The sequence below is a fragment of the Sinohyriopsis cumingii genome, unplaced genomic scaffold (genome assembly GCF_028554795.1).
Source record: "Sinohyriopsis cumingii isolate HCF-2022 unplaced genomic scaffold, ASM2855479v2 utg002479l, whole genome shotgun sequence".
In the NCBI taxonomy this organism is placed as follows: domain Eukaryota; kingdom Metazoa; phylum Mollusca; class Bivalvia; order Unionida; family Unionidae; genus Sinohyriopsis; species Sinohyriopsis cumingii.
This window is the reverse complement of record NW_028316224.1, coordinates 17,501-45,000: the sequence shown is the minus strand read 5'-3', so window position 1 is coordinate 45,000 and position 27,500 is coordinate 17,501. Positions and strand designations below refer to the sequence as shown.

Genomic DNA, 27,500 nt, shown 5'->3' with positions numbered 1-27,500 from the left:
AATAAAACCAAGCAGTCTTTTGCCAGAACACCATAATGTGAACTTAGGCCATCTAAATCAAATTCCTATGTGAAATTTGCCAATATAAGCCAATACACTTTAATGCAAACTTAGCCAATCTAAACCAAATATCTTAATGGAAACTTAGCCAAACACCTTAATGTGAACTTAGCCCATCTAAACCAATGTACCATAATGTGAACTTAGCCCATCTAAACCAAGAAAAGAATAATGTGATATTGGCTCATATAAACAAAAACACCTTAATGCTATCTTAGCCAATCTAAACCAACCGACTTAATTTATTTTTATAAAGAATACAAAGTGAAAATTTAAATACTTTTCAGCATTATAAATGAAATCACAAATAGTCCATGAAAAGTTATATGACAAGTCCAAAAGGGTAGTGTTCCAAATGAATGCCAGTGGTTTTCTGAATGAAGTCCAATTTTGAATGTGCTGATGTAATAACAATCTTGACGTGTGGCGATGATGTAATTTAGAATGTCCTTGAATGAATTCATAATAGTCCCAAAATAGCGATTTTTGATATTTGGACATTAGTATTGGGGTGTATGGACATATTTGTTTTGCTTATCAAAACGTTGGAAATCGCCGACACCATGCGGTATCGGCATAGGCTGCTTACTAGCCACAGGGGGCTCGTATCATTGCTTACAATGAAACTATCAGTCGTACATATAGTATAAAATGTATGACTGTCAGTTCAATTGTGAGCAACGATGCGAGCCCCTGTGCTTACTAGCCTGCCATGCAAACTTGACCGACCTTTCATCGAGATATACCTGCATGAAATCGAGAGAAATACGATTTATTTTCTCAGAAATAATTCCGAGTATAACATCATTTGTCGTTAATGAAGCTGACTGACGAAAGAAAACGACAACCTTGATGAAATTTGACACGGAACTCGCCATTGTATTACTATTCAAATGACTGCACAAATATGGCAACCTACATGTCAGTGACATCGGCGATCAAATAAGCTCTTGCTTCTTTACAGATTGAAACTGAAGGGATGTATTGTCGTAAGCAGAGCTCTCCCCTGTCTCTAATATATATATGTGTGTGTGTGTGTGTGTGTGTGTGTGTGTGTGCGTGTGTGTGTAATATATCTTTGTAACGACGAAGAGACAACCTATATTAGTCTTAAATTTGTACATACAAATGTCTACGGCCATACCACGTTGAAAACACCGGTTCTCGTCCGATCACCGAAGTTAAGCAACGTCGGGCCCGGTTAGTACTTGGATGGGTGACCGCCTGGGAATACCGGGTGCTGTAGGCATTTTTTAAATTTTTTTTTGGTTCCATCCTCACTGTGAGGATATGCGATCATATATGGCCAATATTTCTTGTTCACAAATCTGGTGCAAATTTTTCAGTTTCCTCTACCTCCAGGATCGAAATGGGCCGCCTCGTATGCCGTCCAGATCCTCCAAATTTCTTCTGATATTCCGGATTCAGCCTATAGCGAATAATTGCAACGTATGCAATCGATGTCTTTCATTTTGGATACTTGTCTGTGGTATTTCTTATTCAATAATTGATAGATATATTTGGAATGTATTATTTTTAATTATTTTAATTTATTTACCTGTTTTTAGCAGGGCACCAGTCTATCAGTGTGAAACTTGGCATCCCTTAGCGAATACTTCGAATATGGGCCATTGACAAAATAAATTGGTGTATAAATCTCTGTTTTGATTACAGTAAGTTTGGATGGATGTTCCCTGCTTCCACTTCCTTGCACTTTCTGTGTTTCCACAACTTTAACGTTTCCGAGCTGCAAGACGATATCCGTTTCAAATCAGGTTCGAGTCCGTCTTTAAAGGTAGCTCATAGGCTGATGTCGATTATTTACCTATTGAATTAGTCAGTTGATACAAGATAAATAATAATAATAATAATAATGCCCAAAAACAACAAAAATGAACTGAATCTTCGTTTAAATGCATTGTTATTTAAGTCCATTTGAAGGTGTAAACCTCCGGTTAAGCAACTAATGTCCGAGTCCGAAAATGCCTGAATTACAAATTTGAATAATGTATGAAGGCAGTTTATCTATATAAGTTTTAATAAGTACACTTTAATTACTAATTTTACACGGCACATAAACGTAAACGTCTGTACATCGGAAACGGTGAAGAGAGAAGCGAATATAAGTCTTAAATTTACACACACTTGTGTCTACGGCCATACCACGTTGAAAGCACCGGTTCTCGTCCGATCACCGAAGTTAAGCAACGTCGGGCCCGGTTAGTACTTGGATGGGTGACCGCCTGGGAATACCGGGTGCTGTAGACTCTAATTTTTTTTTTTTCTTTTATAACTAAAAACAGTTGAAGTTTTTCTTTCTTTCTTTTATTGTAACTAAATTTACTTTATTCAATATAAATAATAAATAGAGCAATTTCTCGACTTTCATTTTCTCTTTTTCCTTAACTTTCTTCAATAATTCGGATCCTAAAAAAATCAAGTATAGGACCTGAATATAGCAAATGTTGCTTTGCACTTCTCTGCTCTTGGTTTCGATCCTTACTACTGGAATATGCGATCATAGATGACCAGTATTTCTTATTAACAAATTCGGTTCAATTTATCCAGTTTCCTCTACTTTTACTACCACAACAAGCTGCCTCCTTTCACGTCGAAATACTTCCTTCAAGTTTCTTCTCATATATTCCTGGTGTAGTCTCTAGCGCAGAGTTGCAAAATATGCGATCAATGTCTTTCATTTTGGGTACTTATTTGTGGTATTTCTTATTCACTAATTGATTGATAAATATGGAATGTATGAATTGTGAGAATTTTTTATATTAATTTATTGATTGATTGATTTCTTTTACAGCAGGGCCTCAGTCTGCCAGTGGGAAAATTGGCATCCTGTAGCGAATACTGTAAATATGGGCCATTGGCTAAATAAATTGGGTTATAAAATTCTGTTTTGATTACAGTAAGTTTAGATAGATATTCCATGCTTCCACTTTCTGTATTTCCACAACGTTAACTTCTACAAGTTGCAAGAAGAGATCCTTTGCAAATCTGATAAGACCCTATTTTTAAAGTTAGCTTATAGGCCGGTGTCGCTTATTTTAACCAAATGATAGGACAGAAAGAGGAATAATAATAATAATAATAACAACAACAATAATGTCCTGAATCTGCATTTTAAGTCAATTTCAACATGGAATTCTCCCCTTATCTGGGTCAGAAAATGGATGAGTGACAAATATGAGTATCTGAGGCCAGTTTTGCTTCTTTTGGATTAGAACTTTGAATCAGTATACACTTTAGTTACTAATATTATACTGCACACAAACATTTGTACATCGGAAACGTTGAAGAGATGTGTGACTAATCAGCCCAAGAGTCTTGAAAACGCATCAAGACAACAAATTATGTTTTACAGTCGAAATGTTGTTCTCACTAGAACTGAAATCATTTAATTTCTACTTAAATGCCCGAAAAATTTACAATTAAAACTACAATAAATGTTTTATACCTAGTCCCGCACAGTGACGTTTATCTGATTCCCTGTACTCACCGAGAGCATTCTGTGTCATATGGATGCATATCAAATGAAGTGAAAAGTAATGGAATACTCGCTTTTTTATTTATCCCTATGCATCGTGGTGCCCACACCATGATGAGACGCTGTTTCAATAAACCTTTTTATATATGTTCTTTACTGTTCTTCCTTTTTCTTCTTGCTTTATCATACTGACACACGAGAGAGAGAGAGAGAGAGAGAGAGAGAGAGTATGCAACAAAGTTCGCATAACTTTATCAGCTATTAACATTAATTGTACTTCTGTGTAATTTTATTTTTAACGCGTTATCCTATAACGATTGCAAACAAGGGCAAAAACTCTACTGATCTTACTCGATAATTATACCATACTGAATTAATAAGTTTATCTCGTAAAAACGGATCATATATATATCCTGGGTGGCTGAGGGTGTTTTAAGATATGTGTGTGTCTTTTGTGATATATATATATATATATATATATATATATATATATATATATATATATATATATATATATATACATATACGTTTGTGTGTGTACATACATACATACATACGTGTATTATTTACATATAGTCTTGGATAATTTTAATTATTGGGATATGGATTTTAGATATCAACAGATACAAAGGAAACAAACGTTTCAATACATATAATGACATTTTCTTAAATTCTACATTGTATCATATTGACCTACTACTTGCTAGGCAAGCTGACTTTTATAAAATTTGCAAACTCCTTATATATATTTAAACTTACTTTTAGTATTCAACCAGAAAATCAGTACAGTGCAGAAAGATTGAAAATATTATTTCTTTCATATATATATATATATATATATATATATATATATATATATGAGAGAGAGAGAGAGAGAGAGATGGGGGGATTCGGAATGGTTTAAACAGACTCTAAATTACACTGATAAAATGTACATCAGTCCAATGGTTAACATGATAGATTTCTATCAAGCTGGTTGCCCTATTGTACCCTTGAGCAAGACTACCCTCATTGCCTAATAAAACCAAGCAGTCTTTTGCCAGAACACCATAATGTGAACTTAGGCCATCTAAATCAAATTCCTATGTGAAATTTGCCAATATAAGCCAATACACTTTAATGCAAACTTAGCCAATCTAAACCAAATATCTTAATGGAAACTTAGCCAAACACCTTAATGTGAACTTAGCCCATCTAAACCAATGTACCATAATGTGAACTTAGCCCATCTAAACCAAGAAAAGAATAATGTGATATTGGCTCATATAAACAAAAACACCTTAATGCTATCTTAGCCAATCTAAACCAACCGACTTAATTTATTTTTATAAAGAATACAAAGTGAAAATTTAAATACTTTTCAGCATTATAAATGAAATCACAAATAGTCCATGAAAAGTTATATGACAAGTCCAAAAGGGTAGTGTTCCAAATGAATGCCAGTGGTTTTCTGAATGAAGTCCAATTTTGAATGTGCTGATGTAATAACAATCTTGACGTGTGGCGATGATGTAATTTAGAATGTCCTTGAATGAATTCATAATAGTCCCAAAATAGCGATTTTTGATATTTGGACATTAGTATTGGGGTGTATGGACATATTTGTTTTGCTTATCAAAACGTTGGAAATCGCCGACACCATGCGGTATCGGCATAGGCTGCTTACTAGCCACAGGGGGCTCGTATCATTGCTTACAATGAAACTATCAGTCGTACATATAGTATAAAATGTATGACTGTCAGTTCAATTGTGAGCAACGATGCGAGCCCCTGTGCTTACTAGCCTGCCATGCAAACTTGACCGACCTTTCATCGAGATATACCTGCATGAAATCGAGAGAAATACGATTTATTTTCTCAGAAATAATTCCGAGTATAACATCATTTGTCGTTAATGAAGCTGACTGACGAAAGAAAACGACAACCTTGATGAAATTTGACACGGAACTCGCCATTGTATTACTATTCAAATGACTGCACAAATATGGCAACCTACATGTCAGTGACATCGGCGATCAAATAAGCTCTTGCTTCTTTACAGATTGAAACTGAAGGGATGTATTGTCGTAAGCAGAGCTCTCCCCTGTCTCTAATATATATATGTGTGTGTGTGTGTGTGTGTGTGTGTGTGTGTGTGTGCGTGTGTGTGTAATATATCTTTGTAACGACGAAGAGACAACCTATATTAGTCTTAAATTTGTACATACAAATGTCTACGGCCATACCACGTTGAAAACACCGGTTCTCGTCCGATCACCGAAGTTAAGCAACGTCGGGCCCGGTTAGTACTTGGATGGGTGACCGCCTGGGAATACCGGGTGCTGTAGGCATTTTTTAAATTTTTTTTTGGTTCCATCCTCACTGTGAGGATATGCGATCATATATGGCCAATATTTCTTGTTCACAAATCTGGTGCAAATTTTTCAGTTTCCTCTACCTCCAGGATCGAAATGGGCCGCCTCGTATGCCGTCCAGATCCTCCAAATTTCTTCTGATATTCCGGATTCAGCCTATAGCGAATAATTGCAACGTATGCAATCGATGTCTTTCATTTTGGATACTTGTCTGTGGTATTTCTTATTCAATAACTGATAGATATATTTGGAATGTATTATTTTTAATTATTTTAATTTATTTACCTGTTTTTAGCAGGGCACCAGTCTATCAGTGTGAAACTTGGCATCCCTTAGCGAATACTTCGAATATGGGCCATTGACAAAATAAATTGGTGTATAAATCTCTGTTTTGATTACAGTAAGTTTGGATGGATGTTCCCTGCTTCCACTTCCTTGCACTTTCTGTGTTTCCACAACTTTAACGTTTCCGAGCTGCAAGACGATATCCGTTTCAAATCAGATTCGAGTCCGTCTTTAAAGGTAGCTCATAGGCTGATGTCGATTATTTACCTATTGAATTAGTCAGTTGATACAAGATAAATAATAATAATAATAATAATGCCCAAAAACAACAAAAATGAACTGAATCTTCGTTTAAATGCATTGTTATTTAAGTCCATTTGAAGGTGTAAACCTCCGGTTAAGCAACTAATGTCCGAGTCCGAAAATGCCTGAATTACAAATTTGAATAATGTATGAAGGCAGTTTATCTATATAAGTTTTAATAAGTACACTTTAATTACTAATTTTACACGGCACATAAACGTAAACGTCTGTACATCGGAAACGGTGAAGAGAGAAGCGAATATAAGTCTTAAATTTACACACACTTGTGTCTACGGCCATACCACGTTGAAAGCACCGGTTCTCGTCCGATCACCGAAGTTAAGCAACGTCGGGCCCGGTTAGTACTTGGATGGGTGACCGCCTGGGAATACCGGGTGCTGTAGACTCTAATTTTTTTTTTTTCTTTTATAACTAAAAACAGTTGAAGTTTTTCTTTCTTTCTTTTATTGTAACTAAATTTACTTTATTCAATATAAATAATAAATAGAGCAATTTCTCGACTTTCATTTTCTCTTTTTCCTTAACTTTCTTCAATAATTCGGATCCTAAAAAAATCAAGTATAGGACCTGAATATAGCAAATGTTGCTTTGCACTTCTCTGCTCTTGGTTTCGATCCTTACTACTGGAATATGCGATCATAGATGACCAGTATTTCTTATTAACAAATTCGGTTCAATTTATCCAGTTTCCTCTACTTTTACTACCACAACAAGCTGCCTCCTTTCACGTCGAAATACTTCCTTCAAGTTTCTTCTCATATATTCCTGGTGTAGTCTCTAGCGCAGAGTTGCAAAATATGCGATCAATGTCTTTCATTTTGGGTACTTATTTGTGGTATTTCTTATTCACTAATTGATTGATAAATATGGAATGTATGAATTGTGAGAATTTTTTATATTAATTTATTGATTGATTGATTTCTTTTACAGCAGGGCCTCAGTCTGCCAGTGGGAAAATTGGCATCCTGTAGCGAATACTGTAAATATGGGCCATTGGCTAAATAAATTGGGTTATAAAATTCTGTTTTGATTACAGTAAGTTTAGATAGATATTCCATGCTTCCACTTTCTGTATTTCCACAACGTTAACTTCTACAAGTTGCAAGAAGAGATCCTTTGCAAATCTGATAAGACCCTATTTTTAAAGTTAGCTTATAGGCCGGTGTCGCTTATTTTAACCAAATGATAGGACAGAAAGAGGAATAATAATAATAATAATAACAACAACAATAATGTCCTGAATCTGCATTTTAAGTCAATTTCAACATGGAATTCTCCCCTTATCTGGGTCAGAAAATGGATGAGTGACAAATATGAGTATCTGAGGCCAGTTTTGCTTCTTTTGGATTAGAACTTTGAATCAGTATACACTTTAGTTACTAATATTATACTGCACACAAACATTTGTACATCGGAAACGTTGAAGAGATGTGTGACTAATCAGCCCAAGAGTCTTGAAAACGCATCAAGACAACAAATTATGTTTTACAGTCGAAATGTTGTTCTCACTAGAACTGAAATCATTTAATTTCTACTTAAATGCCCGAAAAATTTACAATTAAAACTACAATAAATGTTTTATACCTAGTCCCGCACAGTGACGTTTATCTGATTCCCTGTACTCACCGAGAGCATTCTGTGTCATATGGATGCATATCAAATGAAGTGAAAAGTAATGGAATACTCGCTTTTTTATTTATCCCTATGCATCGTGGTGCCCACACCATGATGAGACGCTGTTTCAATAAACCTTTTTATATATGTTCTTTACTGTTCTTCCTTTTTCTTCTTGCTTTATCATACTGACACACGAGAGAGAGAGAGAGAGAGAGAGAGAGTATGCAACAAAGTTCGCATAACTTTATCAGCTATTAACATTAATTGTACTTCTGTGTAATTTTATTTTTAACGCGTTATCCTATAACGATTGCAAACAAGGGCAAAAACTCTACTGATCTTACTCGATAATTATACCATACTGAATTAATAAGTTTATCTCGTAAAAACGGATCATATATATATCCTGGGTGGCTGAGGGTGTTTTAAGATATGTGTGTGTCTTTTGTGATATATATATATATATATATATATATATATATATATATATATATATATATATATATATATATATACGTTTGTGTGTGTACATACATACATACATACGTGTATTATTTACATATAGTCTTGGATAATTTTAATTATTGGGATATGGATTTTAGATATCAACAGATACAAAGGAAACAAACGTTTCAATACATATAATGACATTTTCTTAAATTCTACATTGTATCATATTGACCTACTACTTGCTAGGCAAGCTGACTTTTATAAAATTTGCAAACTCCTTATATATATTTAAACTTACTTTTAGTATTCAACCAGAAAATCAGTACAGTGCAGAAAGATTGAAAATATTATTTCTTTCATATATATATATATATATATATATAATATATATATATATATATATATATATATATATATATATATATATATATATATGAGAGAGAGAGAGAGAGAGAGATGGGGGGATTCGGAATGGTTTAAACAGACTCTAAATTACACTGATAAAATGTACATCAGTCCAATGGTTAACATGATAGATTTCTATCAAGCTGGTTGCCCTATTGTACCCTTGAGCAAGACTACCCTCATTGCCTAATAAAACCAAGCAGTCTTTTGCCAGAACACCATAATGTGAACTTAGGCCATCTAAATCAAATTCCTATGTGAAATTTGCCAATATAAGCCAATACACTTTAATGCAAACTTAGCCAATCTAAACCAAATATCTTAATGGAAACTTAGCCAAACACCTTAATGTGAACTTAGCCCATCTAAACCAATGTACCATAATGTGAACTTAGCCCATCTAAACCAAGAAAAGAATAATGTGATATTGGCTCATATAAACAAAAACACCTTAATGCTATCTTAGCCAATCTAAACCAACCGACTTAATTTATTTTTATAAAGAATACAAAGTGAAAATTTAAATACTTTTCAGCATTATAAATGAAATCACAAATAGTCCATGAAAAGTTATATGACAAGTCCAAAAGGGTAGTGTTCCAAATGAATGCCAGTGGTTTTCTGAATGAAGTCCAATTTTGAATGTGCTGATGTAATAACAATCTTGACGTGTGGCGATGATGTAATTTAGAATGTCCTTGAATGAATTCATAATAGTCCCAAAATAGCGATTTTTGATATTTGGACATTAGTATTGGGGTGTATGGACATATTTGTTTTGCTTATCAAAACGTTGGAAATCGCCGACACCATGCGGTATCGGCATAGGCTGCTTACTAGCCACAGGGGGCTCGTATCATTGCTTACAATGAAACTATCAGTCGTACATATAGTATAAAATGTATGACTGTCAGTTCAATTGTGAGCAACGATGCGACCCCCTGTGCTTACTAGCCTGCCATGCAAACTTGACCGACCTTTCATCGAGATATACCTGCATGAAATCGAGAGAAATACGATTTATTTTCTCAGAAATAATTCCGAGTATAACATCATTTGTCGTTAATGAAGCTGACTGACGAAAGAAAACGACAACCTTGATGAAATTTGACACGGAACTCGCCATTGTATTACTATTCAAATGACTGCACAAATATGGCAACCTACATGTCAGTGACATCGGCGATCAAATAAGCTCTTGCTTCTTTACAGATTGAAACTGAAGGGATGTATTGTCGTAAGCAGAGCTCTCCCCTGTCTCTAATATATATATATATATATATATATATATATATATATATATATATATATATATATATATATATATGTGTGTGTGTGTGTGTGTGTGTGTGTGTGTGTGTGTGTGTAATATATCTTTGTAACGACGAAGAGACAACCTATATTAGTCTTAAATTTGTACATACAAATGTCTACGGCCATACCACGTTGAAAACACCGGTTCTCGTCCGATCACCGAAGTTAAGCAACGTCGGGCCCGGTTAGTACTTGGATGGGTGACCGCCTGGGAATACCGGGTGCTGTAGGCATTTTTTAAATTTTTTTTTGGTTCCATCCTCACTGTGAGGATATGCGATCATATATGGCCAATATTTCTTGTTCACAAATCTGGTGCAAATTTTTCAGTTTCCTCTACCTCCAGGATCGAAATGGGCCGCCTCGTATGCCGTCCAGATCCTCCAAATTTCTTCTGATATTCCGGATTCAGCCTATAGCGAATAATTGCAACGTATGCAATCGATGTCTTTCATTTTGGATACTTGTCTATGGTATTTCTTATTCAACAATTGATAGATATATTTGGAATGTATTATTTTTAATTATTTTAATTTATTTACCTGTTTTTAGCAGGGCACCAGTCTATCAGTGTGAAACTTGGCATCCCTTAGCGAATACTTCGAATATGGGCCATTGACAAAATAAATTGGTGTATAAATCTCTGTTTTGATTACAGTAAGTTTGGATGGATGTTCCCTGCTTCCACTTCCTTGCACTTTCTGTGTTTCCACAACTTTAACGTTTCCGAGCTGCAAGACGATATCCGTTTCAAATCAGATTCGAGTCCGTCTTTAAAGGTAGCTCATAGGCTGATGTCGATTATTTACCTATTGAATTAGTCAGTTGATACAAGATAAATAATAATAATAATAATAATGCCCAAAAACAACAAAAATGAACTGAATCTTCGTTTAAATGCATTGTTATTTAAGTCCATTTGAAGGTGTAAACCTCCGGTTAAGCAACTAATGTCCGAGTCCGAAAATGCCTGAATTACAAATTTGAATAATGTATGAAGGCAGTTTATCTATATAAGTTTTAATAAGTACACTTTAATTACTAATTTTACACGGCACATAAACGTAAACGTCTGTACATCGGAAACGGTGAAGAGAGAAGCGAATATAAGTCTTAAATTTACACACACTTGTGTCTACGGCCATACCACGTTGAAAGCACCGGTTCTCGTCCGATCACCGAAGTTAAGCAACGTCGGGCCCGGTTAGTACTTGGATGGGTGACCGCCTGGGAATACCGGGTGCTGTAGACTCTAATTTTTTTTTTTTCTTTTATAACTAAAAACAGTTGAAGTTTTTCTTTCTTTCTTTTATTGTAACTAAATTTACTTTATTCAATATAAATAATAAATAGAGCAATTTCTCGACTTTCATTTTCTCTTTTTCCTTAACTTTCTTCAATAATTCGGATCCTAAAAAAATCAAGTATAGGACCTGAATATAGCAAATGTTGCTTTGCACTTCTCTGCTCTTGGTTTCGATCCTTACTACTGGAATATGCGATCATAGATGACCAGTATTTCTTATTAACAAATTCGGTTCAATTTATCCAGTTTCCTCTACTTTTACTACCACAACAAGCTGCCTCCTTTCACGTCGAAATACTTCCTTCAAGTTTCTTCTCATATATTCCTGGTGTAGTCTCTAGCGCAGAGTTGCAAAATATGCGATCAATGTCTTTCATTTTGGGTACTTATTTGTGGTATTTCTTATTCACTAATTGATTGATAAATATGGAATGTATGAATTGTGAGAATTTTTTATATTAATTTATTGATTGATTGATTTCTTTTACAGCAGGGCCTCAGTCTGCCAGTGGGAAAATTGGCATCCTGTAGCGAATACTGTAAATATGGGCCATTGGCTAAATAAATTGGGTTATAAAATTCTGTTTTGATTACAGTAAGTTTAGATAGATATTCCATGCTTCCACTTTCTGTATTTCCACAACGTTAACTTCTACAAGTTGCAAGAAGAGATCCTTTGCAAATCTGATAAGACCCTATTTTTAAAGTTAGCTTATAGGCCGGTGTCGCTTATTTTAACCAAATGATAGGACAGAAAGAGGAATAATAATAATAATAATAACAACAACAATAATGTCCTGAATCTGCATTTTAAGTCAATTTCAACATGGAATTCTCCCCTTATCTGGGTCAGAAAATGGATGAGTGACAAATATGAGTATCTGAGGCCAGTTTTGCTTCTTTTGGATTAGAACTTTGAATCAGTATACACTTTAGTTACTAATATTATACTGCACACAAACATTTGTACATCGGAAACGTTGAAGAGATGTGTGACTAATCAGCCCAAGAGTCTTGAAAACGCATCAAGACAACAAATTATGTTTTACAGTCGAAATGTTGTTCTCACTAGAACTGAAATCATTTAATTTCTACTTAAATGCCCGAAAAATTTACAATTAAAACTACAATAAATGTTTTATACCTAGTCCCGCACAGTGACGTTTATCTGATTCCCTGTACTCACCGAGAGCATTCTGTGTCATATGGATGCATATCAAATGAAGTGAAAAGTAATGGAATACTCGCTTTTTTATTTATCCCTATGCATCGTGGTGCCCACACCATGATGAGACGCTGTTTCAATAAACCTTTTTATATATGTTCTTTACTGTTCTTCCTTTTTCTTCTTGCTTTATCATACTGACACACGAGAGAGAGAGAGGGAGAGAGAGAGAGAGAGTATGCAACAAAGTTCGCATAACTTTATCAGCTATTAACATTAATTGTACTTCTGTGTAATTTTATTTTTAACGCGTTATCCTATAACGATTGCAAACAAGGGCAAAAACTCTACTGATCTTACTCGATAATTATACCATACTGAATTAATAAGTTTATCTCGTAAAAACGGATCATATATATATCCTGGGTGGCTGAGGGTGTTTTAAGATATGTGTGTGTCTTTTGTGATATATATATATATATATATATATATATATATATATATATATATATATATATATATATATATATATATATATATATATATATATACGTTTGTGTGTGTACATACATACATACGTTTCAATACATATAATGACATTTTCTTAAATTCTACATTGTATCATATTGACCTACTACTTGCTAGGCAAGCTGACTTTTATAAAATTTGCAAACTCCTTATATATATTTAAACTTACTTTTAGTATTCAACCAGAAAATCAGTACAGTGCAGAAAGATTGAAAATATTATTTCTTTCATATATATATATATATATATATATATATATATATATATATATATATATATATATATGAGAGAGAGAGAGAGAGAGAGATGGGGGGATTCGGAATGGTTTAAACAGACTCTAAATTACACTGATAAAATGTACATCAGTCCAATGGTTAACATGATAGATTTCTATCAAGCTGGTTGCCCTATTGTACCCTTGAGCAAGACTACCCTCATTGCCTAATAAAACCAAGCAGTCTTTTGCCAGAACACCATAATGTGAACTTAGGCCATCTAAATCAAATTCCTATGTGAAATTTGCCAATATAAGCCAATACACTTTAATGCAAACTTAGCCAATCTAAACCAAATATCTTAATGGAAACTTAGCCAAACACCTTAATGTGAACTTAGCCCATCTAAACCAATGTACCATAATGTGAACTTAGCCCATCTAAACCAAGAAAAGAATAATGTGATATTGGCTCATATAAACAAAAACACCTTAATGCTATCTTAGCCAATCTAAACCAACCGACTTAATTTATTTTTATAAAGAATACAAAGTGAAAATTTAAATACTTTTCAGCATTATAAATGAAATCACAAATAGTCCATGAAAAGTTATATGACAAGTCCAAAAGGGTAGTGTTCCAAATGAATGCCAGTGGTTTTCTGAATGAAGTCCAATTTTGAATGTGCTGATGTAATAACAATCTTGACGTGTGGCGATGATGTAATTTAGAATGTCCTTGAATGAATTCATAATAGTCCCAAAATAGCGATTTTTGATATTTGGACATTAGTATTGGGGTGTATGGACATATTTGTTTTGCTTATCAAAACGTTGGAAATCGCCGACACCATGCGGTATCGGCATAGGCTGCTTACTAGCCACAGGGGGCTCGTATCATTGCTTACAATGAAACTATCAGTCGTACATATAGTATAAAATGTATGACTGTCAGTTCAATTGTGAGCAACGATGCGAGCCCCTGTGCTTACTAGCCTGCCATGCAAACTTGACCGACCTTTCATCGAGATATACCTGCATGAAATCGAGAGAAATACGATTTATTTTCTCAGAAATAATTCCGAGTATAACATCATTTGTCGTTAATGAAGCTGACTGACGAAAGAAAACGACAACCTTGATGAAATTTGACACGGAACTCGCCATTGTATTACTATTCAAATGACTGCACAAATATGGCAACCTACATGTCAGTGACATCGGCGATCAAATAAGCTCTTGCTTCTTTACAGATTGAAACTGAAGGGATGTATTGTCGTAAGCAGAGCTCTCCCCTGTCTCTAATATATATATATATATATATATATATATATATATATATATATATATATATATATATATATATATATATATATATATATATATGTGTGTGTGTGTGTGTGTGTGTGTGTGCGTGTGTGTGTAATATATCTTTGTAACGACGAAGAGACAACCTATATTAGTCTTAAATTTGTACATACAAATGTCTACGGCCATACCACGTTGAAAACACCGGTTCTCGTCCGATCACCGAAGTTAAGCAACGTCGGGCCCGGTTAGTACTTGGATGGGTGACCGCCTGGGAATACCGGGTGCTGTAGGCATTTTTTAAATTTTTTTTTGGTTCCATCCTCACTGTGAGGATATGCGATCATATATGGCCAATATTTCTTGTTCACAAATCTGGTGCAAATTTTTCAGTTTCCTCTACCTCCAGGATCGAAATGGGCCGCCTCGTATGCCGTCCAGATCCTCCAAATTTCTTCTGATATTCCGGATTCAGCCTATAGCGAATAATTGCAACGTATGCAATCGATGTCTTTCATTTTGGATACTTGTCTGTGGTATTTCTTATTCAATAATTGATAGATATATTTGGAATGTATTATTTTTAATTATTTTAATTTATTTACCTGTTTTTAGCAGGGCACCAGTCTATCAGTGTGAAACTTGGCATCCCTTAGCGAATACTTCGAATATGGGCCATTGACAAAATAAATTGGTGTATAAATCTCTGTTTTGATTACAGTAAGTTTGGATGGATGTTCCCTGCTTCCACTTCCTTGCACTTTCTGTGTTTCCACAACTTTAACGTTTCCGAGCTGCAAGACGATATCCGTTTCAAATCAGATTCGAGTCCGTCTTTAAAGGTAGCTCATAGGCTGATGTCGATTATTTACCTATTGAATTAGTCAGTTGATACAAGATAAATAATAATAATAATAATAATGCCCAAAAACAACAAAAATGAACTGAATCTTCGTTTAAATGCATTGTTATTTAAGTCCATTTGAAGGTGTAAACCTCCGGTTAAGCAACTAATGTCCGAGTCCGAAAATGCCTGAATTACAAATTTGAATAATGTATGAAGGCAGTTTATCTATATAAGTTTTAATAAGTACACTTTAATTACTAATTTTACACGGCACATAAACGTAAACGTCTGTACATCGGAAACGGTGAAGAGAGAAGCGAATATAAGTCTTAAATTTACACACACTTGTGTCTACGGCCATACCACGTTGAAAGCACCGGTTCTCGTCCGATCACCGAAGTTAAGCAACGTCGGGCCCGGTTAGTACTTGGATGGGTGACCGCCTGGGAATACCGGGTGCTGTAGACTCTAATTTTTTTTTTTTCTTTTATAACTAAAAACAGTTGAAGTTTTTCTTTCTTTCTTTTATTGTAACTAAATTTACTTTATTCAATATAAATAATAAATAGAGCAATTTCTCGACTTTCATTTTCTCTTTTTCCTTAACTTTCTTCAATAATTCGGATCCTAAAAAAATCAAGTATAGGACCTGAATATAGCAAATGTTGCTTTGCACTTCTCTGCTCTTGGTTTCGATCCTTACTACTGGAATATGCGATCATAGATGACCAGTATTTCTTATTAACAAATTCGGTTCAATTTATCCAGTTTCCTCTACTTTTACTACCACAACAAGCTGCCTCCTTTCACGTCGAAATACTTCCTTCAAGTTTCTTCTCATATATTCCTGGTGTAGTCTCTAGCGCAGAGTTGCAAAATATGCGATCAATGTCTTTCATTTTGGGTACTTATTTGTGGTATTTCTTATTCACTAATTGATTGATAAATATGGAATGTATGAATTGTGAGAATTTTTTATATTAATTTATTGATTGATTGATTTCTTTTACAGCAGGGCCTCAGTCTGCCAGTGGGAAAATTGGCATCCTGTAGCGAATACTGTAAATATGGGCCATTGGCTAAATAAATTGGGTTATAAAATTCTGTTTTGATTACAGTAAGTTTAGATAGATATTCCATGCTTCCACTTTCTGTATTTCCACAACGTTAACTTCTACAAGTTGCAAGAAGAGATCCTTTGCAAATCTGATAAGACCCTATTTTTAAAGTTAGCTTATAGGCCGGTGTCGCTTATTTTAACCAAATGATAGGACAGAAAGAGGAATAATAATAATAATAATAACAACAACAATAATGTCCTGAATCTGCATTTTAAGTCAATTTCAACATGGAATTCTCCCCTTATCTGGGTCAGAAAATGGATGAGTGACAAATATGAGTATCTGAGGCCAGTTTTGCTTCTTTTGGATTAGAACTTTGAATCAGTATACACTTTAGTTACTAATATTATACTGCACACAAACATTTGTACATCGGAAACGTTGAAGAGATGTGTGACTAATCAGCCCAAGAGTCTTGAAAACGCATCAAGACAACAAATTATGTTTTACAGTCGAAATGTTGTTCTCACTAGAACTGAAATCATTTAATTTCTACTTAAATGCCCGAAAAATTTACAATTAAAACTACAATAAATGTTTTATACCTAGTCCCGCACAGTGACGTTTATCTGATTCCCTGTACTCACCGAGAGCATTCTGTGTCATATGGATGCATATCAAATGAAGTGAAAAGTAATGGAATACTCGCTTTTTTATTTATCCCTATGCATCGTGGTGCCCACACCATGATGAGACGCTGTTTCAATAAACCTTTTTATATATGTTCTTTACTGTTCTTCCTTTTTCTTCTTGCTTTATCATACTGACACACGAGAGAGAGAGAGGGAGAGAGAGAGAGAGAGTATGCAACAAAGTTCGCATAACTTTATCAGCTATTAACATTAATTGTACTTCTGTGTAATTTTATTTTTAACGCGTTATCCTATAACGATTGCAAACAAGGGCAAAAACTCTACTGATCTTACTCGATAATTATACCATACTGAATTAATAAGTTTATCTCGTAAAAACGGATCATATATATATCCTGGGTGGCTGAGGGTGTTTTAAGATATGTGTGTGTCTTTTGTGATATATATATATATATATATATATATATATATATATATATATATATATATATATATATATATATATATATACGTTTGTGTGTGTACATACATACATACATACGTGTATTATTTACATATAGTCTTGGATAATTTTAATTATTGGGATATGGATTTTAGATATCAACAGATACAAAGGAAACAAACGTTTCAATACATATAATGACATTTTCTTAAATTCTACATTGTATCATATTGACCTACTACTTGCTAGGCAAGCTGACTTTTATAAAATTTGCAAACTCCTTATATATATTTAAACTTACTTTTAGTATTCAACCAGAAAATCAGTACAGTGCAGAAAGATTGAAAATATTATTTCTTTCATATATATATATATATATATATATATATATATATATATATATATATATATATATATATATATATATATATATATATATATATATATATATATATATGTGAGAGAGAGAGAGAGAGAGAGAGATGGGGGGATTCGGAATGGTTTAAACAGACTCTAAATTACACTGATAAAATGTACATCAGTCCAATGGTTAACATGATAGATTTCTATCAAGCTGGTTGCCCTATTGTACCCTTGAGCAAGACTACCCTCATTGCCTAACAAAACCAAGCAGTCTTTTGCCAGAACACCATAATGTGAACTTAGGCCATCTAAATCAAATTCCTATGTGAAATTTGCCAATATAAGCCAATACACTTTAATGCAAACTTAGCCAATCTGAACCAAATATCTTAATGGAAACTTAGCCAAACACCTTAATGTGAACTTAGCCCATCTAAACCAATGTACCATAATGTGAACTTAGCCCATCTAAACCAAGAAAAGAATAATGTGATATTGGCTCATATAAACAAAAACACCTTAATGCTATCTTAGCCAATCTAAACCAACCGACTTAATTTATTTTTATAAAGAATACAAAGTGAAAATTTAAATACTTTTCAGCATTATAAATGAAATCACAAATAGTCCATGAAAAGTTATATGACAAGTCCAAAAGGGTAGTGTTCCAAATGAATGCCAGTGGTTTTCTGAATGAAGTCCAATTTTGAATGTGCTGATGTAATAACAATCTTGACGTGTGGCGATGATGTAATTTAGAATGTCCTTGAATGAATTCATAATAGTCCCAAAATAGCGATTTTTGATATTTGGACATTAGTATTGGGGTGTATGGACATATTTGTTTTGCTTATCAAAACGTTGGAAATCGCCGACACCATGCGGTATCGGCATAGGCTGCTTACTAGCCACAGGGGGCTCGTATCATTGCTTACAATGAAACTATCAGTCGTACATATAGTATAAAATGTATGACTGTCAGTTCAATTGTGAGCAACGATGCGAGCCCCTGTGCTTACTAGCCTGCCATGCAAACTTGACCGACCTTTCATCGAGATATACCTGCATGAAATCGAGAGAAATACGATTTATTTTCTCAGAAATAATTCCGAGTATAACATCATTTGTCGTTAATGAAGCTGACTGACGAAAGAAAACGACAACCTTGATGAAATTTGACACGGAACTCGCCATTGTATTACTATTCAAATGACTGCACAAATATGGCAACCTACATGTCAGTGACATCGGCGATCAAATAAGCTCTTGCTTCTTTACAGATTGAAACTGAAGGGATGTATTGTCGTAAGCAGAGCTCTCCCCTGTCTCTAATATATATATGTGTGTGTGTGTGTGTGTGTGTGTGTGTGTGTGCGTGTGTGTGTAATATATCTTTGTAACGACGAAGAGACAACCTATATTAGTCTTAAATTTGTACATACAAATGTCTACGGCCATACCACGTTGAAAACACCGGTTCTCGTCCGATCACCGAAGTTAAGCAACGTCGGGCCCGGTTAGTACTTGGATGGGTGACCGCCTGGGAATACCGGGTGCTGTAGGCATTTTTTAAATTTTTTTTTGGTTCCATCCTCACTGTGAGGATATGCGATCATATATGGCCAATATTTCTTGTTCACAAATCTGGTGCAAATTTTTCAGTTTCCTCTACCTCCAGGATCGAAATGGGCCGCCTCGTATGCCGTCCAGATCCTCCAAATTTCTTCTGATATTCCGGATTCAGCCTATAGCGAATAATTGCAACGTATGCAATCGATGTCTTTCATTTTGGATACTTGTCTGTGGTATTTCTTATTCAATAATTGATAGATATATTTGGAATGTATTATTTTTAATTATTTTAATTTATTTACCTGTTTTTAGCAGGGCACCAGTCTATCAGTGTGAAACTTGGCATCCCTTAGCGAATACTTCGAATATGGGCCATTGACAAAATAAATTGGTGTATAAATCTCTGTTTTGATTACAGTAAGTTTGGATGGATGTTCCCTGCTTCCACTTCCTTGCACTTTCTGTGTTTCCACAACTTTAACGTTTCCGAGCTGCAAGACGATATCCGTTTCAAATCAGATTCGAGTCCGTCTTTAAAGGTAGCTCATAGGCTGATGTCGATTATTTACCTATTGAATTAGTCAGTTGATACAAGATAAATAATAATAATAATAATAATGCCCAAAAACAACAAAAATGAACTGAATCTTCGTTTAAATGCATTGTTATTTAAGTCCATTTGAAGGTGTAAACCTCCGGTTAAGCAACTAATGTCCGAGTCCGAAAATGCCTGAATTACAAATTTGAATAATGTATGAAGGCAGTTTATCTATATAAGTTTTAATAAGTACACTTTAATTACTAATTTTACACGGCACATAAACGTAAACGTCTGTACATCGGAAACGGTGAAGAGAGAAGCGAATATAAGTCTTAAATTTACACACACTTGTGTCTACGGCCATACCACGTTGAAAGCACCGGTTCTCGTCCGATCACCGAAGTTAAGCAACGTCGGGCCCGGTTAGTACTTGGATGGGTGACCGCCTGGGAATACCGGGTGCTGTAAACTCTAATTTTTTTTTTTTTCTTTTATAACTAAAAACAGTTGAAGTTTTTCTTTCTTTCTTTTATTGTAACTAAATTTACTTTATTCAATATAAATAATAAATAGAGCAATTTCTCGACTTTCATTTTCTCTTTTTCCTTAACTTTCTTCAATAATTCGGATCCTAAAAAAATCAAGTATAGGACCTGAATATAGCAAATGTTGCTTTGCACTTCTCTGCTCTTGGTTTCGATCCTTACTACTGGAATATGCGATCATAGATGACCAGTATTTCTTATTAACAAATTCGGTTCAATTTATCCAGTTTCCTCTACTTTTACTACCACAACAAGCTGCCTCCTTTCACGTCGAAATACTTCCTTCAAGTTTCTTCTCATATATTCCTGGTGTAGTCTCTAGCGCAGAGTTGCAAAATATGCGATCAATGTCTTTCATTTTGGGTACTTATTTGTGGTATTTCTTATTCACTAATTGATTGATAAATATGGAATGTATGAATTGTGAGAATTTTTTATATTAATTTATTGATTGATTGATTTCTTTTACAGCAGGGCCTCAGTCTGCCAGTGGGAAAATTGGCATCCTGTAGCGAATACTGTAAATATGGGCCATTGGCTAAATAAATTGGGTTATAAAATTCTGTTTTGATTACAGTAAGTTTAGATAGATATTCCATGCTTCCACTTTCTGTATTTCCACAACGTTAACTTCTACAAGTTGCAAGAAGAGATCCTTTGCAAATCTGATAAGACCCTATTTTTAAAGTTAGCTTATAGGCCGGTGTCGCTTATTTTAACCAAATGATAGGACAGAAAGAGGAATAATAATAATAATAATAACAACAACAATAATGTCCTGAATCTGCATTTTAAGTCAATTTCAACATGGAATTCTCCCCTTATCTGGGTCAGAAAATGGATGAGTGACAAATATGAGTATCTGAGGCCAGTTTTGCTTCTTTTGGATTAGAACTTTGAATCAGTATACACTTTAGTTACTAATATTATACTGCACACAAACATTTGTACATCGGAAACGTTGAAGAGATGTGTGACTAATCAGCCCAAGAGTCTTGAAAACGCATCAAGACAACAAATTATGTTTTACAGTCGAAATGTTGTTCTCACTAGAACTGAAATCATTTAATTTCTACTTAAATGCCCGAAAAATTTACAATTAAAACTACAATAAATGTTTTATACCTAGTCCCGCACAGTGACGTTTATCTGATTCCCTGTACTCACCGAGAGCATTCTGTGTCATATGGATGCATATCAAATGAAGTGAAAAGTAATGGAATACTCGCTTTTTTATTTATCCCTATGCATCGTGGTGCCCACACCATGATGAGACGCTGTTTCAATAAACCTTTTTATATATGTTCTTTACTGTTCTTCCTTTTTCTTCTTGCTTTATCATACTGACACACGAGAGAGAGAGAGAGAGAGAGAGAGAGAGTATGCAACAAAGTTCGCATAACTTTATCAGCTATTAACATTAATTGTACTTCTGTGTAATTTTATTTTTAACGCGTTATCCTATAACGATTGCAAACAAGGGCAAAAACTCTACTGATCTTACTCGATAATTATACCATACTGAATTAATAAGTTTATCTCGTAAAAACGGATCATATATATATCCTGGGTGGCTGAGGGTGTTTTAAGATATGTGTGTGTCTTTTGTGATATATATATATATATATATATATATATATATATATATATATATATATACGTTTGTGTGTGTACATACATACATACATACGTGTATTATTTACATATAGTCTTGGATAATTTTAATTATTGGGATATGGATTTTAGATATCAACAGATACAAAGGAAACAAACGTTTCAATACATATAATGACATTTTCTTAAATTCTACATTGTATCATATTGACCTACTACTTGCTAGGCAAGCTGACTTTTATAAAATTTGCAAACTCCTTATATATATTTAAACTTACTTTTAGTATTCAACCAGAAAATCAGTACAGTGCAGAAAGATTGAAAATATTATTTCTTTCATATATATATATATATATATATATATATATATATATATATATATATATATATATATATATATATATATATATATATATATATGAGAGAGAGAGAGAGAGAGATGGGGGGATTCGGAATGGTTTAAACAGACTCTAAATTACACTGATAAAATGTACATCAGTCCAATGGTTAACATGATAGATTTCTATCAAGCTGGTTGCCCTATTGTACCCTTGAGCAAGACTACCCTCATTGCCTAATAAAACCAAGCAGTCTTTTGCCAGAACACCATAATGTGAACTTAGGCCATCTAAATCAAATTCCTATGTGAAATTTGCCAATATAAGCCAATACACTTTAATGCAAACTTAGCCAATCTAAACCAAATATCTTAATGGAAACTTAGCCAAACACCTTAATGTGAACTTAGCCCATCTAAACCAATGTACCATAATGTGAACTTAGCCCATCTAAACCAAGAAAAGAATAATGTGATATTGGCTCATATAAACAAAAACACCTTAATGCTATCTTAGCCAATCTAAACCAACCGACTTAATTTATTTTTATAAAGAATACAAAGTGAAAATTTAAATACTTTTCAGCATTATAAATGAAATCACAAATAGTCCATGAAAAGTTATATGACAAGTCCAAAAGGGTAGTGTTCCAAATGAATGCCAGTGGTTTTCTGAATGAAGTCCAATTTTGAATGTGCTGATGTAATAACAATCTTGACGTGTGGCGATGATGTAATTTAGAATGTCCTTGAATGAATTCATAATAGTCCCAAAATAGCGATTTTTGATATTTGGACATTAGTATTGGGGTGTATGGACATATTTGTTTTGCTTATCAAAACGTTGGAAATCGCCGACACCATGCGGTATCGGCATAGGCTGCTTACTAGCCACAGGGGGCTCGTATCATTGCTTACAATGAAACTATCAGTCGTACATATAGTATAAAATGTATGACTGTCAGTTCAATTGTGAGCAACGATGCGAGCCCCTGTGCTTACTAGCCTGCCATGCAAACTTGACCGACCTTTCATCGAGATATACCTGCATGAAATCGAGAGAAATACGATTTATTTTCTCAGAAATAATTCCGAGTATAACATCATTTGTCGTTAATGAAGCTGACTGACGAAAGAAAACGACAACCTTGATGAAATTTGACACGGAACTCGCCATTGTATTACTATTCAAATGACTGCACAAATATGGCAACCTACATGTCAGTGACATCGGCGATCAAATAAGCTCTTGCTTCTTTACAGATTGAAACTGAAGGGATGTATTGTCGTAAGCAGAGCTCTCCCCTGTCTCTAATATATATATATATATATATATATATATATATATATATATATATATATATATATATATATATATATGTGTGTGTGTGTGTGTGTGTGTGTGTGTGTGTATGTGCGTGTGTGTGTAATATATCTTTGTAACGACGAAGAGACAACCTATTTTAGTCTTAAATTTGTACATACAAATGTCTACGGCCATACCACGTTGAAAACACCGGTTCTCGTCCGATCACCGAAGTTAAGCAACGTCGGGCCCGGTTAGTACTTGGATGGGTGACCGCCTGGGAATACCGGGTGCTGTAGGCATTTTTTAAATTTTTTTTTGGTTCCATCCTCACTGTGAGGATATGCGATTATATATGGCCAATATTTCTTGTTCACAAATCTGGTGCAAATTTTTCAGTTTCCTCTACCTCCAGGATCGAAATGGGCCGCCTCGTATGCCGTCCAGATCCTCCAAATTTCTTCTGATATTCCGGATTCAGCCTATAGCGAATAATTGCAACGTATGCAATCGATGTCTTTCATTTTGGATACTTGTCTGTGGTATTTCTTATTCAATAATTGATAGATATATTTGGAATGTATTATTTTTAATTATTTTAATTTATTTACCTGTTTTTAGCAGGGCACCAGTCTATCAGTGTGAAACTTGGCATCCCTTAGCGAATACTTCGAATATGGGCCATTGACAAAATAAATTGGTGTATAAATCTCTGTTTTGATTACAGTAAGTTTGGATGGATGTTCCCTGCTTCCACTTCCTTGCACTTTCTGTGTTTCCACAACTTTAACGTTTCCGAGCTGCAAGACGATATCCGTTTCAAATCAGATTCGAGTCCGTCTTTAAAGGTAGCTCATAGGCTGATGTCGATTATTTACCTATTGAATTAGTCAGTTGATACAAGATAAATAATAATAATAATAATAATGCCCAAAAACAACAAAAATGAACTGAATCTTCGTTTAAATGCATTGTTATTTAAGTCCATTTGAAGGTGTAAACCTCCGGTTAAGCAACTAATGTCCGAGTCCGAAAATGCCTGAATTACAAATTTGAATAATGTATGAAGGCAGTTTATCTATATAAGTTTTAATAAGTACACTTTAATTACTAATTTTACACGGCACATAAACGTAAACGTCTGTACATCGGAAACGGTGAAGAGAGAAGCGAATATAAGTCTTAAATTTACACACACTTGTGTCTACGGCCATACCACGTTGAAAGCACCGGTTCTCGTCCGATCACCGAAGTTAAGCAACGTCGGGCCCGGTTAGTACTTGGATGGGTGACCGCCTGGGAATACCGGGTGCTGTAGACTCTAATTTTTTTTTTTTCTTTTATAACTAAAAACAGTTGAAGTTTTTCTTTCTTTCTTTTATTGTAACTAAATTTACTTTATTCAATATAAATAATAAATAGAGCAATTTCTCGACTTTCATTTTCTCTTTTTCCTTAACTTTCTTCAATAATTCGGATCCTAAAAAAATCAAGTATAGGACCTGAATATAGCAAATGTTGCTTTGCACTTCTCTGCTCTTGGTTTCGATCCTTACTACTGGAATATGCGATCATAGATGACCAGTATTTCTTATTAACAAATTCGGTTCAATTTATCCAGTTTCCTCTACTTTTACTACCACAACAAGCTGCCTCCTTTCACGTCGAAATACTTCCTTCAAGTTTCTTCTCATATATTCCTGGTGTAGTCTCTAGCGCAGAGTTGCAAAATATGCGATCAATGTCTTTCATTTTGGGTACTTATTTGTGGTATTTCTTATTCACTAATTGATTGATAAATATGGAATGTATGAATTGTGAGAATTTTTTATATTAATTTATTGATTGATTGATTTCTTTTACAGCAGGGCCTCAGTCTGCCAGTGGGAAAATTGGCATCCTGTAGCGAATACTGTAAATATGGGCCATTGGCTAAATAAATTGGGTTATAAAATTCTGTTTTGATTACAGTAAGTTTAGATAGATATTCCATGCTTCCACTTTCTGTATTTCCACAACGTTAACTTCTACAAGTTGCAAGAAGAGATCCTTTGCAAATCTGATAAGACCCTATTTTTAAAGTTAGCTTATAGGCCGGTGTCGCTTATTTTAACCAAATGATAGGACAGAAAGAGGAATAATAATAATAATAATAACAACAACAATAATGTCCTGAATCTGCATTTTAAGTCAATTTCAACATGGAATTCTCCCCTTATCTGGGTCAGAAAATGGATGAGTGACAAATATGAGTATCTGAGGCCAGTTTTGCTTCTTTTGGATTAGAACTTTGAATCAGTATACACTTTAGTTACTAATATTATACTGCACACAAACATTTGTACATCGGAAACGTTGAAGAGATGTGTGACTAATCAGCCCAAGAGTCTTGAAAACGCATCAAGACAACAAATTATGTTTTACAGTCGAAATGTTGTTCTCACTAGAACTGAAATCATTTAATTTCTACTTAAATGCCCGAAAAATTTACAATTAAAACTACAATAAATGTTTTATACCTAGTCCCGCACAGTGACGTTTATCTGATTCCCTGTACTCACCGAGAGCATTCTGTGTCATATGGATGCATATCAAATGAAGTGAAAAGTAATGGAATACTCGCTTTTTTATTTATCCCTATGCATCGTGGTGCCCACACAATGATGAGACGCTGTTTCAATAAACCTTTTTATATATGTTCTTTACTGTTCTTCCTTTTTTTTCTTGCTTTATCATACTGACACACGAGAGAGAGAGAGAGAAAGAGAGAGAGTATGCAACAAAGTTCGCATAACTTTATCAGCTATTAACATTAATTGTACTTCTGTGTAATTTTATTTTTAACGCGTTATCCTATAACGATTGCAAACAAGGGCAAAAACTCTACTGATCTTACTCGATAATTATACCATACTGAATTAATAAGTTTATCTCGTAAAAACGGATCATATATATATCCTGGGTGGCTGAGGGTGTTTTAAGATATGTGTGTGTCTTTTGTGATATATATATATATATATATATATATATATATATATATATATATATATATATATATATATATATATACGTTTGTGTGTGTACATACATACATACATACGTGTATTCTTTACATATAGTCTTGGATAATTTTAATTATTGGGATATGGATTTTAGATATCAACAGATACAAAGGAAACAAACGTTTCAATACATATAATGACATTTTCTTAAATTCTACATTGTATCATATTGACCTACTACTTGCTAGGCAAGCTGACTTTTATAAAATTTGCAAACTCCTTATATATATTTAAACTTACTTTTAGTATTCAACCAGAAAATCAGTACAGTGCAGAAAGATTGAAAATATTATTTCTTTCATATATATATATATATATATATATATATATA

At 34.1% G+C, this 27,500-nt stretch overlaps 12 non-coding genes across 12 annotated transcripts; all 12 read left to right on the top strand.

Moving 5' to 3' along the window:
• The first annotated feature begins 1,190 nt into the window (after window positions 1-1,190).
• LOC149770307 (5S ribosomal RNA) lies at window positions 1,191-1,309 on the top strand. Its single transcript, XR_016418671.1, has one exon. It is a non-coding gene; the product is annotated as a 5S ribosomal RNA (ribosomal RNA).
• Window positions 1,310-2,209: 900 nt separating this feature from the next.
• Window positions 2,210-2,328, top strand: LOC149770306 (5S ribosomal RNA). Its single transcript, XR_016418535.1, has one exon. It is a non-coding gene; the product is annotated as a 5S ribosomal RNA (ribosomal RNA).
• A 3,439-nt stretch (window positions 2,329-5,767) lies between these two features.
• LOC149770305 (5S ribosomal RNA) lies at window positions 5,768-5,886 on the top strand. Its single transcript, XR_016418669.1, has one exon. It is a non-coding gene; the product is annotated as a 5S ribosomal RNA (ribosomal RNA).
• Window positions 5,887-6,786: 900 nt separating this feature from the next.
• LOC149770304 (5S ribosomal RNA) lies at window positions 6,787-6,905 on the top strand. Its single transcript, XR_016418524.1, has one exon. It is a non-coding gene; the product is annotated as a 5S ribosomal RNA (ribosomal RNA).
• A 3,514-nt stretch (window positions 6,906-10,419) lies between these two features.
• On the top strand, window positions 10,420-10,538 carry LOC149770303 (5S ribosomal RNA). The gene has a single exon (XR_016418668.1). It is a non-coding gene; the product is annotated as a 5S ribosomal RNA (ribosomal RNA).
• A 900-nt stretch (window positions 10,539-11,438) lies between these two features.
• Window positions 11,439-11,557, top strand: LOC149770302 (5S ribosomal RNA). The gene has a single exon (XR_016418513.1). It is a non-coding gene; the product is annotated as a 5S ribosomal RNA (ribosomal RNA).
• Window positions 11,558-15,003: 3,446 nt separating this feature from the next.
• On the top strand, window positions 15,004-15,122 carry LOC149770301 (5S ribosomal RNA). Its single transcript, XR_016418667.1, has one exon. It is a non-coding gene; the product is annotated as a 5S ribosomal RNA (ribosomal RNA).
• Window positions 15,123-16,022: 900 nt separating this feature from the next.
• Window positions 16,023-16,141, top strand: LOC149770300 (5S ribosomal RNA). The gene has a single exon (XR_016418502.1). It is a non-coding gene; the product is annotated as a 5S ribosomal RNA (ribosomal RNA).
• A 3,497-nt stretch (window positions 16,142-19,638) lies between these two features.
• Window positions 19,639-19,757, top strand: LOC149770299 (5S ribosomal RNA). The gene has a single exon (XR_016418666.1). It is a non-coding gene; the product is annotated as a 5S ribosomal RNA (ribosomal RNA).
• A 900-nt stretch (window positions 19,758-20,657) lies between these two features.
• LOC149770298 (5S ribosomal RNA) lies at window positions 20,658-20,776 on the top strand. The gene has a single exon (XR_016418796.1). It is a non-coding gene; the product is annotated as a 5S ribosomal RNA (ribosomal RNA).
• A 3,514-nt stretch (window positions 20,777-24,290) lies between these two features.
• On the top strand, window positions 24,291-24,409 carry LOC149770297 (5S ribosomal RNA). Its single transcript, XR_016418665.1, has one exon. It is a non-coding gene; the product is annotated as a 5S ribosomal RNA (ribosomal RNA).
• A 900-nt stretch (window positions 24,410-25,309) lies between these two features.
• On the top strand, window positions 25,310-25,428 carry LOC149770296 (5S ribosomal RNA). The gene has a single exon (XR_016418910.1). It is a non-coding gene; the product is annotated as a 5S ribosomal RNA (ribosomal RNA).
• Window positions 25,429-27,500: the final 2,072 nt, after the last annotated feature.